Genomic DNA, 27,000 nt, shown 5'->3' with positions numbered 1-27,000 from the left:
ACCATCGCTGCCACCATTGATTCCACTCTCTTTAAAGCAGCTATTCACAACGCTTCTGGTTGAATCACTCTTTTGTTCTTGCTTTCTGTTTCTAAGCCGTTTGTGTAACACAACTGCAGCTTATGTATGCGTCTTACCACTCCTTTCTGTTATGCCCTATAGGGCTTGAAAGTATTTTCAATAAATAAATAAATAAATAGATTCCCTACCACATTCCCCCCTTCGACTGCCAACCCTTATTTTTGTCTAACTTTTAATGAGCCCCTCATTTCATATTCTGATTCCTATATATATATATATATATATATATATATATATCAAAAAGGCACTCTCGGCGGTCACAGGAGAGCGTGAGAGCGCATCGGCGTCGGTGTGTTTGCGGCCAGATCGAAAGAGCACTCGAATATCGTACTCTTGTAAGCGAAGGGCCCACCTTCCAAGACGACCAGACGGATCCTTCAAAGAAGATAGCCAGCATAGGGCGTGGTGGTCGGTGATTACGTCGAAGGGCCTGCCGTACAAGTAGGGACGAAATTTGCTTATGGCCCACACAATAGCCAGGCACACTTTCTCCGTGACGGAGTAGCTTTCCTCCGCTCTTGTGAGTGTCCGGCTCTCATAAGCAACGACGTATTCGTCGAAGCCAGATTTTCGTTGGGTGAGCACAGTGCCCAGGCCAACACCGCTGGCGTCAGTATGAAGCTCAGTGGGGGCCGACGGGTCGAAATGGCGGAGGATCGGTGGACACGTAAGCACAGAACGGAGCTTTTTGAAAGCCTCGTCACAGTCTGAAGACCAATGAGCGATGTCGTTGGACCCGTTCACGTTCAGAAGCTTCGTTAGAGGTGCCGTTATCGACGCAAAGTTCCTCACAAATCGTCGGAAGTACGAGCAGAGGCCGATAAAGCTTCGGAGCTGCCTGGTGGTGGTGGGCTTAGGAAACTCGGCGACCGCACGAAGTTTGTCAGGATCAGGACTAACGCCATTTTTGGACACAACGTGACCTAAAATTGTAAGTTGGCGGGCAGCAAAGCGGCACTTCTTGAGGTTAAGCTGAAGTCCTGCATCAGTGAGGCATTTCAAGACTTGTCGGAGGCGGGTAATATGCGTGTCAAAATCGGAAGAAAAGACGACAATATCATCAAGGTAACAGAGACAGGTTTTCCACTTTAGGCCGCGCAAAATATTGTCCATCATGCGTTCAAACGTTGCAGGCGCGTTGCAAAGGCCAAAAGGCATGACGGTAAACTCGTACAAGCCATTTGGTGTTACAAAGGCCGTTTTCTCCCGATCAGCATCCGCCATGGGGACCTGCCAGTAGCCAGACCTTAAATCAAGGGAAGAAAAGAACTCGGCTCCTTGCAAAGTGTCGAGGGCGTCGTCGATTCTGGGGAGAGGGTAGACATCCTTGCGTGTTATTTTGTTGAGTCGGCGATAATCAACACAGAAGCGAATGGATCCGTCCTTCTTTGTGACGAGAACAACCGGTGACGCCCACGGGCTGTTCGAAGGCTGTATGACGCCACGTTCAAGCATGTCGTTCACATGACTGTCAATAACGCCATGTTCTTTGGCTGACACACGATACGGCCGTTGTCGTAATGGCGGGTGAGTTCCTGTGTCGATGTGGTGAGTAACTGTAGATGAGCGTCCCAAGGAGGATGTCTGGCAGTCGAAAGACGAGAGGAACTCTTGAAGCATGGCGAGAAGTCGGTTTCGTTCAGGCGCAGGAAGACTCTCGTCGATTGAGCGAAGGAAAACCGAGGTATCCGGGGCTGGAGCGGAGGGGTCGAGGAGAGCATGTGAAGCGTCCGATGAGTTATCGGGAACGTCGGTGACGAGGAGGGTGTCCATCTCTTCTACACGACCCAGGCACTCACCACGAAACAGTGTAGCTGGAGAGGAATAGGGGTTGCAAATAAACATGGAGCTGAACCCATGCTGCATTTCTAAAACTGCGAACGGCAGCGGGAAGCATTGTCGGAGGGAAAACAGCTCGGAAGGGCTGAGCAGCACTGTGGCGTCCGGAACTGAGTCGCACAGAACGGGTACAAGTACGGCAGAGCTAGGAGGAACGTCGGTGTCTTCGGCGACAACTAGGCGAAAAGAGGCAGGGTGTTCGTCCGAAGAGGCGTCTTGAACTGAAAGTAACTCCAGCTGAGCACGGGCGCAATCGATGACGGCGTGGTGGGTCGACAGAAAATCCCAACCGAGAATATCGTCGTGGGAGCACGAAGTGAGCACGATAAACTCAATGGGGTAAGTGATGTGTTCAATGGTGACCCGTGCTGTGCACGCAGCAACAGGCCGGATGTGTTGTGCGCTGGCGGTGCGGAGTGTGAGGTCGGACACTGGCGTCGTCACTTTGCGTAATTTGCGGCAGATCGTTTCGCTGATTACTGACACGGCAGCACCAGTATCGACAAGGGCGATTACGGCGAGTCCTTCAACAATAACATTAATGGCATTATGGGGTGAAAATCGAGGACTTAAGGTTTTCGACGTGGACGCAGCTCTTGCCTCAGGAACTGCGGCGACTAGTTTTCCTCCTGTGTTGGGTCAACGCGGGGACGCATTGGCGAAATTGATCGGCGACGCGGCGAGGACTACCTGCGGCTGTTGAATGTCGGTCGGGCGGCAGGAGGCGAGTTCGACGGCGGCAAGGGGGACTGCTGACGAAGTGGCGGCTCATACACGACGTAGGGCGGCGAATGAAACGACTGATCGTATGAGACGGCTTGGCGGTGACAGTAACGGGCGACATGGCCGGCGACACGACACACGAAGCAGATAGGGCGGTTATCAGGCGTTCGCCACACGTTGGGCGCATGAGGTGCTGGTCGGGGCGGCAACACTGACGGAAGCTGCGGCGATCGTGGGGCGCAAAGCGGTGCCTGCTGGCGAGGTCGTAACAATGCTGCTGTGCAGGTTAGCGGCGACGATATGGGAGCAGCCACAGGCCCGGATGGGCAGGCCGAAGGGAGAGCATCGGCGACTTGTTCCCGTATCGCTTGCTGAAGTGTTGAAGACAATGGGGGCGCTGACACCGTAGCGGGTGCACACGATAGAAGAGATAGTTGACGCGCGATTTCTTGGCGAATAAAATCTTGAATCCGGGGCATCAGGGAAGACTCCTCGCTGCCGACGATAAATCCCGAAAGGGGCTCTGCCGGCCGTGACGCTGAGCGCCGCGTGAGAAGCCGCTGCTTGCGGAGCTCGTCGAAGTTCTTACACCAGTTGATGACGTCCCCGACAGTCTGTGGATCCTTACTCAGCAACATCTGAAAGGCGTCGTCGTCTTTCCCCTTAAGGAGATGCTTGATCTTGTCAGCCTCGCTCATAGAAGGGTCGGCCCGCTTGCACAGGCCGATAACGTCTTCTATGTAACTCGTGAATGTTTCGCCTTTGTTCTGCGCCCGCTCTCGCAAAAGTTGTTCGGCGAGAAGTTTCCGCACGGCTGGGCGGCCAAACACTTTCAGAAAATCGGTCTTGAAAGCTGACCAAGACTGCAAGTCGGCTCCGTGGTTCAGGTACCACGTCTCAGCGAGTCGCTTGAGGGAGAATGGGACATTGTTGAGCTTCATCCGGTCATCCCATCTGTTATGTGCGCTCACCCTTTCATACGATGACAGCCAATCCTCGACGTCCTGGTCGTCATCGCCATAAAACATGGGTGGGTCTCGCTCGCGGATTGCACCGGAACAGACGATCGCGGGTTGCGAGGAAGACGTCATTTCCCGAAGGTCGTCAGTGGACAGGACACGACGGAGACTTCTGCTTCGTAACTCCAGGCTGCCGTGAGGACGGGAACCCGCACACTCCACCAATTGAATAGGTGTTTATTGGCAGGGAATGGTAGCGTTCCAGGTGACGGTGTTCAGGTAGGCACTGAGACTAGCCGGAGCGATAATCACGTTGCAGCGAGCTATCAGATATCGTGGCGCGTTCTCTCCGAGGCCGGTGCTACCTCCTCGTCGTCTTCACAGTCCCCATTCACTACGTACCCATTATGGCCCATGGCCACCGTATCAGAGCATACCCACACGGGGCATAGTGCGTCCTTCGCAGTGCCTGATAGCATACTCTAAGTGGGCAAATCTTTGGCACTACAATATATATATATATTTATATATATATATATATATATATATATATATATATATATAGATATATATATATATATATATATATATATATATATATATATATATATGTGGGCATGGGTGAGTGCATTCAACGTTATTGAGCACTTGCTTCGCTGTAGGACCCTTATATATGCTGTGGCCAATCGCCGTGAGTTGGTAGGGCCAATCTCTCATCTGTGCATACCCATTATAATCATCATCTGTAGATAATCATCGTCACGAGTGGCTTGTTTTGTCGAGTCACCGACGGGCGGATTAAAACCCAGACTGCTGGTACTGCTGCCGACTTGTGTGGGGTCTTCCCTCGCCTTACAAGTGGTGGAGGTTGCTTCTTTCGATCCTGACCTCTCCCTGACCAAGCTGCACCCCTGGAGCTCCGTTCCGGCCGCCGTGTGCTACCACCAACCAAACCAATGGAGCGAGAAGGCGCGCCGAATGCTGGCGCTTCTACCTTGCCGGCATGGATGGTGACTTGCCCCCAGCGCGACCCTCCATCCTTCGCTGGACGTCGTGGGGAAGACGTCGAAGAGTGGCTTGACCAGTTCAACCGGGTCTGCCAGTTTAACAGGTGGGACGACAAGTTCAAGGTAGAGAACGTCGGTCTTTCCCTGCATGAAGTTGCGAAGAGGTGGTACCTTAACCAAGAGCACACCATACCCGATTGGGCCTCTTTCACTGAAAAGATCCGCCAGATATTTGGCACACCGTCTGCTCGGTCAGATGAGGCCAAGAGGACACTAGATTGCCGCTGGCAGCGCCCAGACGAGACATATTCGTCTTACATTGAAGACGTCCTCTCTCTCTGGCGTCGGGTTAACCCAGACATGTCAGAGGCTGACAAGGTTCTTCATCTCCTCAAAGGCATCGCAGAGTTTGCATTTAACTCGCTTGCCCTGCAAAATCCAACTTGTGTGGATGATGTTCGGACCACCTGTCAGCGCCTGGACCAGCTAAAAGCAATTCGCCTGCAGCCAAGGCAGGAATCAGCTCCTCTTCCTCATGAGTCGGAGCTGCGTGCCCTTATACGCGATATTATCCGCGAGGAGCTCAAACAGCAAGGCCCATCGTGTTCTCATGGTGACCGCTGCACCAAGCCTGCCAGTGATTTGCGGGGAATGATTAAAGAGGAGCTGGCGTCAATGACGTGTAGTCCACGAAGCGCCCCCGCAGTGGTTCTCGGCACGCCCTCGTACGCGGACGCAGTTTCGCATGCGCCGGTCTCGCCGATTGGAATTCCTGTGCCTCCGCCCATGGTCGGCCAGTTAACGGCCATTTCCTCACCGCCCCCTGCTTCGAATGCGTATTACAACTGGCGACCTCTTCAGGATTTCCGTCGTAACGAACGGCCGGTCTGCTTCTATTGTGGAATCCGCGGCCACATCTCGCGGTTTTGCCGACGGCGCCAGCAAGATGAGCGGCGAGGCTACGCGCCCTACGAGCGCGACGTGCGCTACAGCTACGGACCTCGACGACCTGGGTATCCACCTCACGACCGCTCCCCGTCGCCGCAGTTTTCTCCAGACCGTTCGCGCCGTCAACTGGATCCCAGACGCCGTTTCCCTTCGCCCGGTCGTCGTTTCGTCTCGCCTCTTCGCCCCGTTTCGAACGACGCCAACCACCTTCCGGAAAACTAGATGCTGCAGTTTACGGAGGGGAAACTGCATCGTGCGAACTGTTCACAACTCCTCCGGCGTGCCCCTCGAACACTTTATCTGTAATCGTTGAAGGAATTTTTGTGCAAGCGTTAGTGGACACTGGAGCCAGTATTTCTGTTATGCATAGTGATCTGTGCGCTCGACTACGCAAGGTGAAGACACCCTACAATGGCCCTTCGTTATGTAGTGCAAATAGGAATCTCATAGAGCCTGTCGCATCTTGTACAGCACGTGTAATCATCGGGAACGATCGTCACCATATTGAGTTTGCTGTTTTGCCTGAGTGTGCTCATCAGTTAATAATTGGATGGGACTTCCTTTCATCAGCCTCTGCGGTTATAACCTGTCGCCAACCAGCCATTCGCATTTCCAACACAGAGCCTTCCCCTGCCCCGAACTCACGACAGCAGCTCTTAACCTTGCGCACGGACTATGTTTTACCACCCGGTAAGGAGCAAGTTCTTGTAGTGTCCTCCAGCAGCATTTTCGAAGGTGATGTAGTAGCGTCTCCTTCAAGCTGCTTGCTTTCCCGGGGAATCGCTCTGTCAGCATGCCTCGTCCGTTTTCCCCAAGGATCTGCAGCTCTGGCCGCTCTGAACACCACCCGAGAGCCGATTTTACTACCTCAAGGCATGACCGTCGCTTCAGTGATTGATAGAGAGCCTGTCTCAGTCCTCTCCAGTGCAGTACCTTCCTCGCGAAAGTGTGACTTTGCTTCTTCGGCTGGTATGTCCAGTATCGCTGCAACTATCAGCCCCGACCTTACGACGAAGCAAACGGAACAGCTGCTCACGATACTCGCGAAGCATGTTGCATCCTTTGGCGTGAGTTCCAGCACTCTCAAACGGACGACTGTGGCTGCCCATCGAATTGAGATGGAAGGCTCGGCGATTGTGCGCCGGCGACCATACCGCGTGTCGTCACATGAAAGGAAAATCATTGAGGAGCAGGTCGCTGAAATGCTCAAGCGCGACGTTATCCGCCCATCGTCGAGCTCGTGGTCATCGCCGGTAGTGTTAGTCGAGAAGAAGGATGGGTCCGTTCGCTTTTGTGTCGACTACCGAGCGCTGAATAAAATCACTCGGAAAGAGGTTTATCCGATGCCTCGCATCGACGACGCTCTGGATAGTCTCCAAGGAGCGGAATACTTCTCGAGCCTCGACTTGCGTTCGGGGTATTGGCTGATCCCAATGCAAGAAAATGACAAAGAGAAGACGGCCTTTGCCATTCCAGACGGGCTTTTTGAGTTCAACGTGATGCCATTTGGGCTTTGTAATGCGCCTGCAACGTTTGAACGAATGATTGACACCGTACTTCGTGGCCTTAAATGGAAAACTTGCCTGTGCTACCTGGACGACATCATTGTTTTCTCAACTACATTTGAACAACACTTACAACGTCTGGACGAAGTACTCAGCTGTCTTTCAAATGCGGGACTGCAGATCAACACAAAGAAATGCACTTTCGCCAGCAAATCTATTAAAGTATTAGGACACGTCGTAAGCAAGAACGGAATACAACCTGACCCAGAGAAAATTTCGGCCGTTTTAAATTTTCCCCGTCCACAACAGCAGAAAGACCTCCGCAGTTTTCTCGGACTCGGATCATACTTCCGCAGATTTATCCAAAATTTCGCAACAGTTGCTTCGCCTCTACATAACCTTCTCCGTCCTGGCATACCTTTCGTTTGGACACAAGACTGTGAACGGGCTTTTCAGGCGCTCAAAGACGCCCTCACATCGCGCCCCGTGCTTTGCCATTTTAATGACAGCGCTCCAACGATACTGCACACAGACGCCAGTGGGAAAGGCATCGGTGCCGTCTTACTACAACTGGATGCTCAGCACAAGGAGCGCGTGGTCGCCTATGCCAGTCGTTCACTTACGGCGGCAGAACAAAACTACAGCATAACAGAGCAGGAATGCCTCGCCGTTGTTTGGGCAATCCAAAAATTCCGCCCTTACCTATACGGCCGGCATTTCACTGTCGTTACCGACCACCACGCGTTGTGCTGGCTGTCGACACTCAAGAACCTTACCGGACGCCTTGGCCGTTGGGTTCTTCGTCTACAGCAGTACAATTTTTCCGTTACATACAAGTCCGGGAAGAAGCACTTGGATGCAGACGCCCTTTCACGTTGTCCGTTGTCCAAATCACCAGCCCCTGCCTCCGCATCGACCCAGCCTGCTCTGCCCATCGCACCCATTCCTCATTCCATGGCTTCGGACACAGTCAACCTATCCGCCCTGCAACGTGCCGATAGTTACTGTCGTCGAATAATAGAGAGAATTGAAGGCTCCGCACGACCACCAAACAGCCGCCTACGCTGACAGCTGAGGAACTTTAAAATTGTGAATGGGGCCCTCTGCCGCTACAGCCACCATCCTGCAGGCAGTAGATGGGTAACTGTTTTACCTCGGAAGCTCAGGGCAGTCATCTTAGAGGCGTTCCACGATGACGCGTCGGCTGGACACCTAGAGTTCGACAAAACGTATGACCGAATCCGCAGTCGTTTCTATTGGCCGGGGATGTCGACTAGCGTGGCAAAATACGTTTCATCTTGTGACAAATGCCAGCACAGGAAACGCACTACATCTCCCCCAGTTGGTCTGCTACAACCAGCTCCCTGTCCGCCTTCGCCATTTGATACAGTGGGCATTGATCTGTATGGACCACTTCCGCGAACACCTGCCGGCTATCACTGGATTGTGACGGCAGTAGACCATTTGACGCGGTACGCAGAAACATCACCTCTGCGATCGGGATGCGCTCAGGAAATTGCAGATTTTGTGCTGCAAAATATCATCTTGCGCCACGGTGCCCCTCGAATCCTTTTGAGCGACCGTGGCAGAGCCTTCCTATCCCAAATTGTGGCTGAAGTCCTTCGAGCTGCCAATACTGTGCATAAAACTACCACGGGGTACCATCCTCAAACCAACGGCATCACCGAACGTTTTCATCGAACTCTGTCCGACATGCTGTCCATGTATATCAAGCCGGACCACAGCAACTGGGATCAAATTCTTCCTTTCGTAACGTTCGCCTACAATACGGCCATCCAGCGCACCACAGGCTACTCCCCTTTCTTCCTGGTTTTTGGACGCGCCCCATCCTTCATCATTGATACCAATTTCTTTGCCGCACCGGACTCTCCTGCCGGTCCGTTTTCTGACGTGTTTGTCTCTCGCCTCAACCACTGTCGCCATCTGGCTCGCCTTCACACTGAAGCCGCCCAGCAAGAACGGAAAACTCAGTACGATTCAACTCACCAATCCGTTCACTTCCGCCCTGGGGAAGAAGTATTACTTTGGACGCCCGTACGCTCCCCCGGCCTATGCGAAAAGTTTTTGCATCGATATTTTGGTCCGTACATTCTGCTTGAGCAGACATCTCCTGTGAATTATCGGGTGTCTCCGGCAGCTTCCCCCACTGACCGCCGAAGGCGAGGAACTGAAATAGTCCACGTCTCCCGCATGAAACGATACAACCAGCGCACACCGTAACTCACTGCGACCAGGAGGTCGCTTCCAGTCGAGGGGGGAAATAGTGTGGGCATGGGTGAGTGCATTCAACGTTAATGAGCACTTGCTTCGCTGTAGGACCCTTATATATGCTGTGGCCAATCGCCGTGAGTTGGTAGGGCCAATCTCTCATCTGTGCATACCCATTATAATCATCATCTGTAGATAATCATCGTCACGAGTGGCTTGTTCTGTCGAGTCACCGACGGGCGGATTAAAACCCAGACTGCTGGTACTGCTGCCGACTTGTGTGGGGTCTTCCCTCACCTTACAATATATAAGAATATATATATATATATATATATATATAGACATACATTGTGATCGTACAGTCAATAAGAGTGTGGTTCATCGTCCACTTCCTCTTCTGCTCCACCCCTTGACGCATACCCCGCTTGGGGATTGGTCGTGACTAGTTTATTGCAGTACAGTTTCGAGCGTGACATATTCCCCTTCGCAGACGAAGCTTGTCGGGCGAGGCACAAGGAAGTCACAGGCGAGGGTGGAATATTTTCAACCGGACGACGTGGGCGAGTTCAGTTTGGCAGCTTCTCTTTCGAGGGGTCGTTACGCCAGAGATAATGTAGGTTACATCACTCAACCGACCGACGACAATGTATGGTCCCGTGTAATGAGACTGGAACTCGCTGTGCAGTGCCCGTTTGCGTGCAGGCGCCCACAACAATACGATGTCGCCTTTACCGTACAAAACCGCACGGTGCCGACTGTTGTAAAGGCGTTTTGAGCGGCGCTTGGAGGCCAGGGTACGTAAACAAGCGAGGCAACGAGCTTCTTCAGCCAGACACAGTCTGCGTGAATCGGGTGTGTCATGACCACAGGAGATACGATATATTGTATCCAGCCTGTTAGGAGGTGTACATGCGTAGAGCAAATAGAACGAGCTGTAGCCAGTGGTCTCATGTTGGGCCGTGTTACACGCGCAAGTGATAAACAGCAAAATCTCATCCGACTTTCGTGACGAGAGTTATTATAAATCGCAGTCATGTTGGTAAGAGTCCTGTTGGTACGATTCGTCAAGCCGTTGGTCTGGTGATGATAGGGTGTCGAGTGCCGAAATTGAGTCGAACAAAGGCGCAGCAGGTCTTCCATGTCAGCGACGAACTGGCGTCCACGGTCGCTGATAATCACGCTGGGAGCACCATGCCTAAGGATGATGAACGCGAGCAGGAATGTCGAAACGATGTCTGCCTTCGCAGCTGCTACAGACGCAGTTTCTGCGGAACGCGTCAGGTGATCAACGCAGACAAGGATTTAGCGTTTACAGTTCGAAGATCATGGGAACAGAACGAATAAATCAAGGCCGACTTGTTCAAAGGGGAAACAAGAAGGTGTTATAGGTTGGAGTAGCCCAAATGGAATGCTCGTAGGGCGCTTATAGTGCTGACATTGGAGGCAACTCGTTACATATTGGTGAACTTCACGGTGTATTTCCGCCCAGAAGAACCTTTCTTGGGTACGGTGCAAAGTTCTTATGTAACCCTTGTGACGGGCAGCAACATCTTCACGCATGGTGCGTAGAACTGAAGCACGCAACTTTTTTGGCACGACAAGAAGAAAACGTGCTCCCCAAGGCATGTAGAGTAGCCCGTTATTCAACGAGTAGCACCGAGGAGCCGTAGATCAGCAGCAGCACCGAAGATGTGCTGGATGCTTTGGTCTTTCTGCTCTTCTGAAAGGAAGCAAGCAACATTCTGTGTCTACAACTGCCAGACAGTAGTCAAAATGGTCTTCCTTCCGATCAGTGCACGCATTTGGCAGCCGGGAAAGGCGATCAGCGTCTGCCTGCCGACGTGCACTATTGTAGGCAATACCAAGTTGTACTTTTTGTGCTTTAAGGCCCACCCTACTAGTCGGGCGTTAGGGTCACGGAGGCCAGTCGGCCAGCACAGCGCGTGGTGGTCGGTGATGACTGTAAAGGGAAGGCCGTACACGTACAAACGAAATTTGCTGATCGCGAACATGACAGCCAGGCATTCTTGCCCAGTAACTGCGTAATTCCGCTCAGCTTTGCTGACGCAACGACTATCTTAAGCGATCACATGCTCACCACGGCTAGGCCGCTGTATGAACCCGCCGCGGTGGCTCAGTGGCTTAGGCGTTGCGGTGCTGAGCACGAGGTCGCGGGTTCGATTTCCGGCCGCTGCGGCCGCTTTTCTGAGGTAGGCGAAAAGCAAAAACGCCCGTGTGTGCGAGATTTCGGCGCACGGTAAAGATCCCCAGGTGGTCAAAATTAATACGGAGCCCTCCACTACGGCGCGCCCCATCGCCTGCGTTGCGTCGGCGCGTTAAACCCTACAATCAATCAATCAATCAATGCCGCTGTATGGGCACTGTACCAAGTCCAACACCACTAGTGTCCGCATGAATTCTGGTGGGAGCGCCAGTGTCAAAGTGGCGAAGGACAGGGCCTGACGTGAGCAGATATTTAGGGTGGGAGAACGAAGCCCCACACCTGGCGGTCCAGGTAAAGGCCGTAACTTGGTGCAAGAGGCTAGTGAGGGGAGACACCAAAGCTGCAAAGCGTTGCACAAAACCACGCAAGTACGAACAAAGCCCCAAGAAGCTATGGAACTCTCGCACGGATTGTCGTGGCTTAAATCTCTCAACAGCGGCCCACCTTTGAGGGTCCGGACTCACGCCATGTTTATCAACAATTTGTCCCAAAACCACCGTTTGACGATCCCTCAAATGACATTTCTTTAAGTTCAACACCAATTCGGTGCCTTTTAAGCAGCTGAGGACTGTCTCGAGACGTGCGTTGTGCTCGTGAAAAGTTCGTCCAAAGACTACAATGTCGTCGAGGTGGAGCAGACACATGTCCCATTTCACACCGCGCAGAATTATGTGCATCAACCGTTCGAATGTCGCAGGCGCATTGCAGAGGCCGACAGGCATTACGTTAAATTCGAAAATACCACCCGGAGTGTCGAAAGCTGTTTTTTCTCTGTGGTTTGGGTCGATGGGGTTCTGCCAATAGCCGGATTTTAAATCTTTTGACGAGACATAAGATGCAGAGTGCAGGCAATCTATGACATCATCAATTCTGGGCAGCGGATAGACGTCTTTTTTGGTGGTGGCGTTCAAACGTCGATAGTCCAAACAAAACCTCCATGTACCATCTTTCTTTCGTACGAGGATTACAGGCGCTGCCCATGGGCTGGCCGACTCACGTATGGCACCTTTTTGTAACATCTCTTTGACTTGCTCAGAGATTATCTTTCGCTCAGATGGTTCCACCCTGGAAGGTTTCTGTCGAACGGGGTGCGCCGACCCGTTATCTATAGTGTGACGAGTGCGGGAGGCTGGAAGGGCCGCCTGCGAGACATCCGCTGTGAAGTCGAAGACAAGGGCATGTCGAGAAAGCATGTCGAGCAACGCGTTTCGTTCATCAGAGCAGGGCGATTTATTAACCATGCAGAGAAGCTTCGAGTTCGGGAAAATAATGTCAACAGGACCAGACTCGTTAGCGCACAAAGCGGCGACTGAAATGTGGTCGTTTGTGTCGTATTCGGCCAGTTTCATATCCTGCGGTAGCACCATGCTCTGCGAAGAACAGTTCTGAGCGCACACATAGCTACGTCCTCGTTAAACGGATACAACACAATGGGTCACCAAAAGGTATTTCTTCGCACAGTTCGGAGAGAGTGGTTCCACCAGAGTATCAAACATGCCGGTGTAACTTATAGAACCCACTGGTACTATCCCCAAGAACCACGCAGGTGAAACTGTGTCCTAAGAAGCATGCAGAGTACCAGTAATTTCATTGATATGCGGCTCATCATTGAGTGCAGAAAACCATAGGCTGCTCACAGAAAGTTCGCCCGTAGCGCAATCGATAGTGGCACCGTAATTGCGCAAGATGTCGATGCCCAAATTTACGTCATGGGTTGTCTTGGCAAGAATTGCGAATTCTGTTTTTGAACGTCCGTCGTCCGATAGAAACATTGACTGTACACACACCCTTAGGGTGGAGCGGCTCCCCACCGTCTCCACGAAACGAGGTTCCCTTGTCCCATTTGACCATCACTTTACGTCCCAGACAATCTTTAAAAGCATTACTCATAATTAAAACCGTTGCACCGGTGTCAACAAAAGCCACTGGAAAAAGACCGTCCACGAGCACTTGAACTTTGTCATCTGAATACCGGCAGAGGTTGTTAATCTATTGAGGGTTGCCTGGCGACCTCACCACAATCGGTCGCGCCGGCTAGTTTCCCGGGGAAGGGGATGCTGCTCGGCGACCAGGCGCTGGGAATCGGTGCTGACGTCCAGCGGGAGGTGTTATGCTGCAATCGGAGGTGGCCGGAGAAGCATTGCGCTGCGAACTGGTTCGAAAATTGTTAGCGGAAAGCGTGGAACTAAGACCAGTGATTTTCGACAGTGTAGTTAAATGGTCTTGAAGCAGTATACCGAGAATTCTGTGTTTGGTCTTCGCGACGATGACGGCAAATTCTTGCAATGTCGGCCGTAATCCCACACCAGTAGCAGGCAGGCTGTGGGCGGCGAATCCTGTCGGGATGCATGCACGTAGTGGGTGGTGTGTGAGGTCTGTAGTCCAGTCGACCTTCACCGTAATAATCCTTATCACTTCGTGAGTACACACCGCGTGCGGAGGACCAGGTATTTGTTTCAGCTGGTTCAAATGCGTAACGGTTGTTGTCGCAATTATCATAGTTCCGGGAAGGATGGAAACGGTGATTATCAAAGCTAGCAGTGTTCACGTACGGATGAAACTCTGTAGGGGCCCATGAACTTCCGGGAGCGTTATCTTGCGGAGCGTAGTAGCCTACCGGTGCACGTCGCATCAGGGCATTGTATGGCGGTTGCCAGTCAAAAGTCGCGTCGATATTATGCACCGATTGCCTTATCGTCGATGACAAGTCCATGGCCTGGGTGTCGCCTACGCTGGCTATAGGTAACGTTTGGCAAGCGACGAAACTTTGGTGCTATGTTACGAGTTTTCAGAGCCGCGAACGCAATGTCGTATGACATCTTCTACTGTACCCAGGCTCTCTTTACTGATGAGGAAAGCATACACGGCTTCAGCAATACCCTTAAGAATGTGCCCAACCTGGTGTTCCTTAGACATTGCGTGATTAACAATCCCGCACAATTTCAATGCTTCTTCGATGTAGGTCGTGCAAGAATCCCCAGCCCCAAGGGTTTGCTGATGTACTTCCGCTCTGCTAGCTTTTTTTGCCATCGATTCTCCAAAGCACTTCATAACCTCTACTCGCCAGTCCATAGTGGTTAGCCAAATGGTCGTGGTTTTCAAACCACGTCAGCGCGGTGCCGGTGAAGGATACTGTTGCGAAAAGGAAGAGGATCGATTGCCAACAGGCAGATCATCATCATGAGCGAATAAAGAAGAGAAGATTAAAGAGGTGTTTTTAGCAGAGCCATGGCGTGGGTCTAGTTTCTTAATATTTTTGGGGCCGGGAAACCCGGGAGGAACGGCCTGGTAGACACCAGATGACGGCGCACACTGACTTCGTGGCACGCGAGGCCCGGGAAACCGTTTGATGCCGTGATCCCGTGGGCCTTGCCCTCGAACGGCGACCCCCATGGCTGGCTGCTCCACGCACCGCACCTACCACTGGGAACCCAGCAGTGTCCAACAGCAGCACCGTATACAGAAGACCCTCCCTGTGGACCTTCAGCTTACTGAGCACAGGGAGGCCGTGCGTGAACTGAAAGAGCTGAGGGACACTCTCCCTGCGAAGATAACCAAACTCGTCAGAACAACAGACAACCTTGTGGAATCCCCAACACCGAGAATAAGCACGATTAAAATCCTCCTCGAATCTTTATTCGAAGTGCTGGACGACATACATAATCTTGACAGACAGGTACGGGATCTCCTAGATATCGAAGACTACGAAAAGGATTATGAAGAATCTGACAAATACTTGTGTATGATTTTCCGCTCGAAGGTGCTGCTTAGTGACAAGATATCCAAGATGAGTTTGATCCCGAAAGAGATAACCACGCAGCATGTTGCCAAAAACAGTCTTCCACAGAGACCGTCGGCAACCACTCAAGTCGCACCCGTCCGACAATCATGGAGCTCGTTGATTACCTCTCCAGCTGCCCGTGATAAGGTATCTGAGGGCGCAGACCTATTACTCATAACGAATACGACAAGAACAGAAACCATCGCCCTGCCAGCAGACGACTTGAGCGCTTCCACGCATGCTACGCCCTGGTCACGGATAGACTGCGCTAAGTGTGAAGAGCTCCCAGCTAACCTACAGAGTACGTGCACAATCATCAAAAGCCCGTTGTTTCGACGAATGTAATCACGAACAGTGATGCCATGAACACCAACATGAACCGGCGCAAGAGGTGAAGACTTCGGGACAAGCCTAGCAAACAGAAAAGGACCGCCAAGCTAAAGACGAGACGAAGAGTTTGTGGACATTCGCCTAAGGTACGACCCAATTCTGTCAGGTGGGGGGCAACTAGTTCCTCCAGATTTACAAGGCGTGTTCAGACACGGGTGGTTCGGTCGAGGCAAGTTCGATCCCCACAAAGACAATGCGAGAGACGACGGAAGACAGCCCGAACTTTCTTCGCTGCCACACAACAGAGTGCATCGCTACCTTCATCACCGATCCTAACGAAGAACGTCATTAGAAAGCAGCATCACGCGTCAAAGCACCGATGGAAAATTAAGCTGCTGACCAAGAGTGACCGAACGCCTGGGCGGATTCGAACCAGGCTACTGAACTGACTAGAATTGTATTTTTCTGGCATGTTTTTTCTCCTCAAGTCTTTTCTATTCGTAGATGCATCACTGTCGCGGGCGGGAGGATGTTTCGAAAAGGAAGAGGATTGATTGCCAACTGGCAGATTATCAATATGAGCGAGTAAAGAAGAGAAGATTAAAGAGGTGTTCTCTGCAGAGCCATGGCGCAGGTCTAGTTTCCCAATATATACCTCGACGTTTGCCCGCTTGGCGGCCGCATCCCAGTGGGTAAACTTGCTCACCCGGTCATTGTGCAATGGTCATTCGTCGAAATCGTCCCCTTCGTTCCCAGAGAACGTACGTGGCTCCCTGTACGGCTGCCAGTTGGCCATCTGCATGGCTTGGACTGTTTTCGTAGCCCCAGTCAGAGGTAAACGCTGGGGGCAGAGACCGGCGACTCGGTGGCTTCGGCGAAGTTCCAGTGGCTCCGCCTTCCTTCCAAGGCTACCCCGCACCTCTACCACAAACCGTTACGGTGCAAATGGTTTAATTACAGCCGTAAATAGGAATAACAGCGTTAAAGGAGGCCGCCACCGAACCTACGGCCAGTACGACTGTGGTTCGTCGCCTACTTTCGGTTCTGCTCCACCACTTGACGCATACCCTGCTTGGGGATTGGCCGCGACTTGTTTAACGCGCTGTACATTTTCGAGCCTCACCACATATATATATATATATATATATATATATATATATATATATATATATATATATATATATATATATATATATATATATATATATATATATATATATAACTGGCATGCTGGCGATGGCGCCGAAGGCGTGGTGAACACAAAGTAAGAAACCTCGGTAAAAGCAACAGCGGAGGGTTTATTTCGATGTTTCGACTTCGAGACAAGTCTTCTATAGATATAGCTATATAGATATAGCTTAATTGGTTAAAGCACCTCACGCATTAAGCGGAGATGTGGGTTAAACTCCCGTTCCGGGAAAAAACGGTGGATGCTAAAATAACACGACAGTCCCGACAAACAGCAAACACAAAACAACAACAAAAAAGTTCGTCATCTTGCAAGTACGGTTCGAGGTGAACCACGTGGACGACGTCGAGTCGCGTGCGTCGTCGTGATGTAGCGGAATTACCACTGGGGATCACTTCGTAGGTTAATTGGCCAACACGTCGTAAATACTGGTAGGGTCCGAAATACCGTCGCAGGAGCTTCTCATTGAGTCCGCGTGGTCGAATGGGAGTCCAAACCCACACACGATCCCCTGGTTTGTACTCGGCGTCTCGGCGTCGGACGTTGTAGTGGCTGGCATCCACCAGCTGCTGGTCCGTTATACGAACTTGAGCGAGCTGGCGGGCCTCCTCCGCACGTTGAAGGTATCCTTGTACGTCAGCGTTGAGGTCGTCGTCTTTTACATGCGGAAGCATGGCGTCGAGCATCGTAGTCGGCCGTCTTCCGTAGACAAGATTGAACGGTGTCATCTGCATAGTTTCCTGCGCGGCTGTATTATACGGAAACGTGACATACGGGAGGACTTCGTCACAAGTCTTTTGTTCAACGTCGACGTACATGGACAGCATATCCGCAATCATCTTGTTCAGGCGTTCCGTTAGTCCGTTCGTTTGGGGATGGCACGCCGTCATTCTTCCGTGATCCGTATTGCTGTAGCGTAAGATTCCTGGCATCAACTCCGCTGTAAAGGCCGTTCCTCAGCCCGTGTTCAGGACTTCAGGAGCTTCATGTCGCAGCACAACTTGGTTTATAAAGAACTTGGCGACTTCTTGTGAAGTCCCCCGCGGAAGAGCGGCGGTCTCTGCGTAGCGAGTCATGTAGTCTGTCGCTACGACAATCCACATGTTCTCCGATCGTGACGTCGGGAACGGGCCTAGAAGGTCCATTCCAATCTGTTGAAAGGGCCTCGACGGCACGGTGATCGGTTGCAGAAGCCCGGCGGGTATTGTCTGTGGCATTTTTCGTCGCTGGCAGTCACGGCAACTTCGAACGTAGTGGGTGACGTCGTGTGTAAGGCGGGGCCAGAAGTACTTCGCCCTAATTTCTGGAATAGTGCGACCTGTGCCCTACCGTCAACACGCACACGCCGAGATGCGACGCCCCGACGCACCCGAAACTCGAGGAAGGCGGCATCCGACGTCAAGGTGTACATCGACTGTTTTGATGTAGTCGCCCTCGTAGACACGGGTGCCGACTACTCTGTAATGAGCGGACCATTTGCGTCTAAGCTGAAGAAAGTGATAACCAGATGGGACGGTCCGCTCATGCGCACAGCAGGAAGCCACCTCGTGAGGCCAAGTGGAACGTGCACATCGCACGTCACCCTAGGCGGCACGACGTACCCTGCGGTGTTCGTCGTTTTGCCCAACTCCTTCCGCGACGTAATTCACGGAACAGACTTTTTCACGGACAACGGCGCAAAAAATCGATCTGCAGACGAAGTTGATAACTTTTTCCTCCGAGCACTCCATGACGCTGGAATCGAACCCAAGGATCGCCGATGATCACGTCACCCTGCCACCCCGCGCAAGCTTGATGATCACCGTCTACTGTGAAGGTGCTGCTCCCAATGTCGACGCTACTGTGGAGAGTGACCAAAGGTTGCTTCTTGACCGCGGTGTGTCTGTCGCAAGAGGCATTGCGCGATTTAGGCAGCGCAAATCCCATGTTTTGGTCACCAATTTCACCGAGGAGTACCAGCATTTAAACAAGGGCGCTGCAATTTCCTTCGTCGAAGAAACGCAACAAGCAAGTGACGTGATAGCAGTCGCCGACTTTGAACGCGCACCCGACGATACCTTCAAGCTTCTGTACCCCTTCGACGTGAATCCGGCGCTACCGCAAGAAGAAAGGAACAAGTTATTGGCTTTGCTGCGTAGCTACAGCGAGTGTTCTTCGTCGAACTCAAAGTTACGTCATACCCCTGGAGAAGCACCGGATAATAACCGAGGATGGAGCCCGACCTACCTGACAGTCACCGTACCGCGTCTCCTCACACGAGCGCGAAGCCATCCGGACTCAAATCGACGACATGCTCAACGACGACATTATACAGCCATCGAAAAGTCCCTGGTCTGCGCCGGTCGTACTCGTGAAGAAAAAAGACGGCACACTGAGGTTCTGTGTTGACTACCGGCGATTGAACAAGATCACCAAAAAGGACGCGTACCCCGCACCTCTACCAAATGTCACGAAGCGAAGGACGACGCAGTTGTTTGGAAAAGAAACAAGTTTAATGGAGCGAACTTGTGCTCCTCTAACAACTGAAATGAATACAGAGGCGGCGAAGCAGTGGTCAACAAAGTGACGTACGTGCGTCGCCGAGCGTCGCAGAATCGAATGCCCGGCGTCTGCCGTGCAGGCTTTTATCTTTCGGCGCGAGAGTTTCTGGAACCGTCGATTTGCATCCAGAACATTGTAGATCACAGAAGGTTATTCTGGGCTAGCGGCGTTAGGGCGAAACACTCTGCTTATCTGAATGAGATAGCCCGTACGGCATATAACAAAAAAATGGAACACGCGCTTCACATTGGAAACAGACAACAGAGCCGGGCGCGGCCGGGCATTAAAAACAAACAATAAATAAACAAACCCATACATAGGTTCGCGGCAATATATATATATATATATATATATATATATATATATATATATATATATAAATCTAGAGAAAGATAAACTCACAAAGCGCGCAGAAATAGTATAAGTAAAGAGTCGGATACACAGCAAGAACAATAACAAACAATGTTTACTTACGTAGCGGCAATGGGACTTGCCTTCATCAGAGTAAAGTTACATGATTGTGGTGTCGCAAACATTGAACAGATTTCTTATATAGGTTTGCATAAAACTGTAAGAAGGAATGGAAAATGTTTCGCAAATGGAGAGTGTGAAAAAAAAAAAAAAAAAAGGGGGGGGGGGCAAGAGAGAGAAAAAGGGGTCGTGTTAACAATGCAGCGTTCAAGGTTGCACCATGCCGGGTCAACGTATGCCGCGCGGGTTGCAAGTTCAGACAATGGGGGAAAATGGTTAACCGCGGTTTGTAAAGAAAGGGAAGAGTATACAGCAAGGTATTCAGTGGCTGGGGAGACTGGTTCTAGGGAAAGCGAAGATGGGTGTGCCCCCCGCGTATGAAGAGAATAGATAGGGGACACAAAAGAGCATTTCACAGAAGCTAGCAATCGAACAGGAAATAGGTAGGGTCACAAAAGGTTATACATGAATATATCACAAAGAGTTAAACATTCTTAAGTGGTGGTGGGAACGAGGCCTCCTTCTCCCGGACAAATGGCATTGTTGAGCCGCATTAAGCTAACAAAGCTGCTGTATTAGGAGAGTTTCTGCGAATTCTGATGGCAAACTCGAGGGTAGGAATAATGAACATAGTTATAAAAATTATGAAGCCGCTAAGTTTATTCGAGGGATAAGCACGTTAATTTTCCGTAACTTTCATTAATTCCAAGTGTGGCTGACCCAAACTTATAAATGAGATAAGATTCCCGAACCTCGCGGTCGTGGTGCGTTTTGAAGGCGGATTCTAAAATCGTTGCTTTAAGATGATCAAATGCATGCCCGGGACTGTTCACATGTCTTGACAGGGGCAAATAAGGGCAGCTTTTTGCATGAGAGCGGTGATTATTGAACCGTATTCGGAAGGGCGTTTCAGTTTGGCCGATATATTGTTGCCTACAAACAGTGCACTCTAGAAGATATACGATATTAGCGGAGTCACAGTTAAAGTTACCTTTTATATTTACGTAGTAGTCTGAAGCCGTGCTGGTGGCGCGCTGTGTAGTGGTCATGTGTGGGCATACTTTACATCGGGGTTTATTGCAGGGCATGCAGCCAGTAGTTGCCGGTCGGTTGATACGAGAGTTAGTAAGAAAGTCCCCTAAATTCTTATTACGCCGGTAGACAACGCGTGGTGGTTCGGGGAATATGCTTTTTAAGCGGTCACTTTGCATTAGGATATTGTGATGTTTTTTTAGCACGGTTGACACTCTTGGAGCGGAGGATGAGTGGGTTAAAACTAAGTTAGTTTGCGGGTTCCCGTTCGTGGCTTTTTTCTTACAGATTTCGTTACGGTCTAATTGGTTGGCTCGCACAATAGCGTCGTCGATAACTTTTTCCGGGTATTTTTTATTCAGGAGGGAGGTCTTGAGTTCTCGACAGTTTGAGTCAAAGTCGGCTTGGTTTGAGCAAATTCTCCTAAATCGGTGGGCTTGGCTGTAAGGTATTGCTGTCTTGCAGTGTCTGACATGGCTACTTCGGAAGTGCAAATACTGCCGCGTGTCTGTCGGTTTTCTATACAGTTTAGTTTGAAGCCGACCTTGGAAGGTAGTAACGGTGACGTCCAGAAAGTTTACACTGTGTTCCGAATAGGAATGAGCAAGGGAAATACTAGGATGGGCTAGATTAAATGCCTCAATGAAGGTGAGGAGTTCCGCCTCACCGTGTTGCCAGATCATGAATATGTCATCAATATACCTTTTATAGTACATTGGCTTTAAATTTTGGGTGTCAAGAAAGTTTGATTCGAGGTGAGCCATAAAGATATTAGCGTAGTTAGGTCCGATTCGAGTTCCCATTGACGTTCCGCTGACTTGCACGTAATGAACTCCGTCGAACTCAAAATTGTTAAGTTCAAGAATAAGCCTAAGGAATGTTTGGAGAGCAGAAGAATCAATAGGTTTGTCGCACGATGACTGCTCATACGCAAGGGATACAGCGGCGATGCCATCTTCATGGGGGATGTTAGTATACAGTGACGCAACATCAAGGGTGACTAGAAGGCAGTTATCAGGAATTTCAATTTTTGAGATGTCTGAGAGAAAGTCATTGGTATCCTTAATGAAGGAGGGAAAGCTGGGCGGAATGTCGCAAATGAGATTATCCACATAGCGCGATAGGTTTTCGGTAACAGTGCCAATGCCAGAAACAATGGGGCGCCCTGGGTTGTTCACCTTGTGAATCTTTGGGAGAAGATAGAATTTACCGGCTACTGGGCTTAAGGGGATCAGGGAACGAGCCGTGGTTTCATTTATTGTTTTATTTTTAACAAGCTCAGCAAGTTTATCTTTGACAATTTGCTTATAATCTTGAGTGGGATCATTGGGTAGTGCTTTATAGAACGTCGATACTGATAGTTGCTTATTGGCCTCGTTAACATAGTCGGTTTCGTCAAGGATTACGATTGCGCCTCCCTTGTCGGCAGGTTTAATAATTATTTCGGGACAGCTTGCGAGTTCCTCTAGGGCTTTCTTTTCGTTGGTAGTCATGTTGTGGCGGAAAGAATTTTGTGTTTGGTATGCTTTTCGCACATCGCGTTGGACAGCTTCTGGAGGAGCTTCTGTGAAATGCTCTTTTGTGTCCCCTATCTATTCTCTTCATACGCGGGGGGCACACCCATCTTCGCTTTCCCTAGAACCAGTCTCCCCAGCCACTGAATACCTTGCTGTATACTCTTCCCTTTCTTTACAAACCGCGGTTAACCATTTTCCCCCATTGTCTGAACTTGCAACCCGCGCGGCATACGTTGACCCGGCATGGTGCAACCTTGAACGCTGCATTGTTAACACGACCCCTTTTTCTCTCTCTTGCCCCCCCCCCCCTTTTTTTTTTTTTTTTTTTCACACTCTCCATTTGCGAAACATTTTCCATTCCTTCTTACAGTTTTATGCAAACCTATATAAGAAATCTGTTCAATGTTTGCGACACCACAATCATGTAACTTTACTCTGATGAAGGCAAGTCCCATTGCCGCTACGTAAGTAAACATTGTTTGTTATTGTTCTTGCTGTGTATCCGACTCTTTACTTATACTATATATATATATATATATGTGTGTGTTGGAACTTTCGAAGGCGATGAAGACAATGCAGGCACGTGGTTCAACAGACGCATAGACGAAGAAGATGAAGACGACTAGGCGAGGCGACAAGATGGCTGTGCATTGAACGATTCTCTATAAATAATGTGCATATATTGCCTTTTCCCAGACGACGGCCTCCTCTCTTGCCTCCCTGGGCGTTTCCCACATGGTGCCGAAACCCGGGACGTTAAGCGACACGACGAGGTGAGCCATGGAGCGGGACTCAATTCTTCGACCGCATTGCTCACCCCGAAATGAGGAGGAGGCGTCGAAGCAGGTGAACCGGCTTCTACGTGCCGAGAAAAGCCTTCTTGAATTTAATGAGAAGATTATTGCCGAAATAACGCCTACTCTGGAGCACAACAAAGACGTCAAGGCCGCAGTTTCCATAGCAAGGCTCCAGCACAGTGCCGACCGACTTGCTGCAATCACCGAGAAGCTGGATGCCCTTGAATGCGGAACCAGTGTTGATGGCCAAGACGACGACGCTCTAGAGTAAGTCAAAGAAGCATACAGAATTATTTGTTACCTCGAACAAAGACTTTACGGACGAGAAGCCCTAGCCTCTCAGGAGCCACATCTCGCAAATGAGGGCAGAAGGCGACAGCTTAGAAAGTATGAGTCGAATCATACAAGCGGGTGTAATGAGCCTGGGGAGGAGACCGGAACTCGCGTGATGCCAACGACTTCGACGACGCCGATGGAGGTTCCGGTAATAGGTTATCAAACCCGAGAACCTTCGAGCTTGGCGACATCCCCAGGTTCAACGACGACATGCGCCTCTGTGAATGACTAGTCGACTGAGACGTCACTTGAAATACGACATACAAATGCGCATTCCTTGATCAGAACTGAAGACACCGTTACACTGGGAACTTCACGCCAGCAGCGAGCGGTAACTGAGCAAGAACCACCGCAATATATGCCAGCTCCATCAGCAACAGAATTAAACACCCTGCAAGAGGGGATAGCTTCAGAAGGTGACATCGCCAACGTATGTAAAACTGAAGTGCTCGAACACTCCCGTGCGTATACAGTCATGACATGTGCGGACGACCGTACGCAAGACGACTTTTACAAGAGCCGAAATGTAAGTCTAGACGAAGGGGAAACACGGAGGAAAGCAAGGACAACTGTGCCAGTCAATACAGAGTCGTCCTTATGATACAAGTTTGACTGTGTTTCCGACATGTCTGGATATGACCAGACTGCGCACGACATACCAAGTCAACACAAAATACTCACCGACGCAAGCACCAACTCGTCCATGATATTGAAGGAAGCTGTTGTCACGCCTCGAGATGTGGTGTCAGCTACGACAGAGGCGACGAAAGTGATTCCGATGCCCCACTACGAGGACAGGGCCACACAAAGCCGACTGCTTAAATTCGCTCCTCACAAAAGTACGGACCACACAACCGTGGCCCGGCAGCGGTCAGCAGTGTCAGTGGTCATCAAGCTGATGACCACAAAAAAAACTACACTTCGTCTACTAGAAAAAGAGCAGCGAGGGATACCCGCGCCAGCTTGAGGACATCGAGTAGCAACCAAGCCTCCAAACGTGTTTGGAAATCAATGAAGGTGCGAGGAATAAGTGTTGCCACCAAATTTCCGAGTGCCCAAAACGTGAATAGTCAGGATCCAAACCGAGTTGCCAGGTGCAAACAGAAAACCTTGAGGAAGCGACTGTTTCCGAAATCAGTGCGCACACGAAACTACGCTGGCAAACAAGGCTTTGACTCAACCCCTAACACAGTCGTGGCGCAGAAAAGCAGATAGAAAGTCCGGAGAAAAGCAAAATATAGAAGAAAACGAAGGCCGAAGATCAGAAAAAAGATCACTGCAGACACCGGCTGGATTAAACGACCGACTGACCAGTATCTTCGCCCAAGTCTTGGTTAAGCAACATTAACGTTGTTGATAGTACCAGCACCGGTTTCCTTTTTCTCGCTCGCACGCACTGCTGTCGGGCGGGAGAATGTTGGAACTTTCGAAGGCGACGAAGACAATGCAGGCACGTGGTTCAAAAGACGCATAGACGAAGAAGATGAAGACCACTAGGCGAGGCGACAAGATGGCTGTGCATTGAACGATTCTCTGTAAATAATGTGAATATATTGCCTTTTCCCAGACGACGGCCTCCTCCCTTGCTTCCCTGGACGTCTTCCACATGGTGCCGAAACCCGGCAATATATATGTATTTATATATATATAAATATATACATATATATAGTCGTGAAGTGGAGTCCTTAGTTGCTGCAAGAATACGCACAAAATAGAAGTACGCTCTTCGGAGACTTTATTTCCAACGTTTCGACCTGAGACAGGTCTTCCTCAGGAATGAAGGTAAAATCGTACGGACTCAGAGTGGGGGCGGCGCCCCGAAACACAAGCCACATGGGAAACAAACACACAAACGACCACACACAGCATACACAGCTTATTCTGCCAAAGGCAGGCGAAAAAGAGCCTTCAAAAAAAAGGCGAAATGAAGAGGGAGGGACAAGGTGGCAAGGAGGAGGCAAGAAAGAGGCAAGGAGGAACACACTGCATGAACGCGGGTTGTGGGGATAACAGAAAATGCGACGAGTTCACGGGTGGCGAAAGGCCCAAAAGCATAGTGACCCCGGGACATACGAGACCTTGTAGTTTTGTTGTCCTTTTGCTATCGGCCCTTCCCGCGCAGGGCATTGCACGGTCTGATGTTGACGGGCAGCCTGTTGCTCCAGGTGTGAGGTTGTACATTGTAACACCAACAACCTACCATTATGTTCCGCAGTCACTACAATTATCTCGTCCGCTCCCGACCCCCTACCAACACTTCCCTTCCCGTCCCCGCTATTTTAATTTTTATATTTTTTTCTCTCATTTCCTTGTCTCAACGCTCACCAAGCATAACATGCCTCATTAATAACCAGATGGTACCCATTGCCTGTTTATGTCACCATATGTCATACCCATTTTATCGTTGAGAAATGTGAAACGGAATGTTGAAGCTTTTAGTTCCAACCGAGCGAGTAAGAAGTATTTTATTTTGGTGTCTGTTGTGGCTTATGCCTCGAGTGTTTTGTAATCACATTGTGATCCCCAATGCTGGTGTTCACGGAGTGCACGCGTCCTTCCTGTCTTTCCACTCATGTTTTGCTTTGTTTCTCTTTTTCATTGTTTTCCTCTTTTTCTTTTTTTGGTTGCCCCAGAGGCACGGCACATACCGACGGTCGCCTCTCTCTTCTCGTTTTCAATTTTTTTTTAATTGCCGCGCTCCGACATATTTTCGTGAATTGGGCCCAGGGCTCCACGCGTGCCGGCGACAGCCTAGTACTAACGGTTAACAGGCCGTACATTGACCTGGCGCGACACGACGCGACGCCGTGTACAAATGGAGGCTTAGGCGGAGAAGGGGACGCCTCAAATGGGCTCCCCCATTGGCTTTTGTGGGACCCCCCAAAGTCGTGGAGGCTGCCTGCGCTTCAGATGCAGTAATTGGCCCCGCTTGCATTCTTGACCATGCCGCTGAAGACGGTCAGTAGTTAATCCTTGTTACCGGTGACGCGCATGTAAACTCACTGCTCGTGGCGGCGTGTGCTTTGTAGTTTTTCCCTCCCGAAGACACCGGATGTTTTTGGGCCTTTCGCCACCCGTGAACTCGTCGCATTTTCGGTTATCCCCACAACCCGCGTTCATGCAGTGTGTTCCTCCTTGCCTCTGTCTTGCGTCCTCCTTGCCACCTTGTTCCTCCCTCTTCCTTTCGCCTTTTTTTTGAAGGCTCTTTTTCGCCTGCCTTTGGCAGAATAAGCTCTGTATGCTGTGTGTGGTCGTTTGTGTGTTTGTTTCCCATGTGGCTTGTGTTTCGGGGCGCCGCCCCCACTCTGAGTCCGTACGATTTTACCTTCATTCCGGAGGAAGACCTGTCTCAGGCCGAAACGTTGGAAATAAAGCCTCCGAAGAGCGTACTTCTACTTTATATATATATATATATATATATATATATATATATATATATATATATATATACGTATATATTGTGGCAAACCCGCAATAGTCGTGGGACAATC

This window comes from Haemaphysalis longicornis, unplaced genomic scaffold (assembly GCF_048455015.1).
Source record: "Haemaphysalis longicornis isolate Haplotype H1 unplaced genomic scaffold, Haemaphysalis longicornis Haplotype H1 scaffold_11, whole genome shotgun sequence".
Lineage (NCBI taxonomy): Eukaryota > Metazoa > Arthropoda > Arachnida > Ixodida > Ixodidae > Haemaphysalis > Haemaphysalis longicornis.
This window is presented reverse-complemented; position numbering follows the sequence as displayed.